The following is a 948-nucleotide window of genomic DNA, read 5'->3' as shown; positions in this document are numbered from 1 at the left end:
TGGATGAAATCATTAAAAAGAGAGTGGAAAGAAAGAAGAGATAAGAAACAAAGTTTCATCTGGAGCAACACAATGAAGAAAATATTCAAAGAACAGACTGAAGAAATAGGAGCTTTGCCTGAGAATGGACCACAAATTCCAGAAGGCAGAGTGGGAAAGATTCAGCAGTTGAGGAGGGAGGGGAGAAAGGGAAAGAACAGAGGATATGCAGAGCTTTATAGAGAAGAGCTCAGGGAGATAAAGGGGAATCAGTTTGTTAGGGATATCTAATTATGACTGGCATAAAAAGGGGTAAGGTGTATAATAAAATTAGTGCTGGTCACTTGAAAGAAGGTGGTGGTGGTAAGGCCAAAAGTATTTGGGGTAGAGAGGTGAAGATGTCTGGGATTTTCTACTGATCCATTCTATTGGGGAGAGGAGGTCTGGGGAAGTGGGCTTAGCTCCATCCTGTGGACCTACAGCTAGCTGATCTCTGACCACGAAGGACATAAATCTAAAAGAGACATAATCTCAGAGTCTATAGAAGAGTATGTGTTTCTAAGAAAGTGCCACAGTGAAACAACATGAAAATCAACTAACTAAGCAGCCTCCAAATTGGAATAAGGGTCATCTGATATGGCCTACAGTGGTGCTCCGTTAAGAGATAATACCAGCTATTTTATTAAGCTTCTTAAATAGAGATACCAAGCATAGACTAACTTCTATATCAGTTTCCCCCATTTGTAAAATGTAAGTTAAAATAGCGCCTACCACAAATGGTTGTTGAGATGATTATGAATTTATATTTGTGAAGAGTTTTAGCACAGAGCCCAAAATTAAAAGGGATCAATAAAAGTTAGTATATTGATATTATCTATGACATCGAAATGTTTTTCAAACTCCACTTTTCCAATTCTACCTATTTCTGCTGCCACCATCCATAGTCCTGGCCACCGTCATCACTCATCT

Source organism: Propithecus coquereli, unplaced genomic scaffold, assembly GCF_000956105.1.
Source record: "Propithecus coquereli isolate 6110/MARCELLA unplaced genomic scaffold, Pcoq_1.0 Scaffold204, whole genome shotgun sequence".
Taxonomy (NCBI): Eukaryota; Metazoa; Chordata; class Mammalia; order Primates; family Indriidae; genus Propithecus; species Propithecus coquereli.
The sequence above is the reverse complement of the archived record's forward strand: the minus strand, read 5'-3'. Positions refer to the sequence as shown.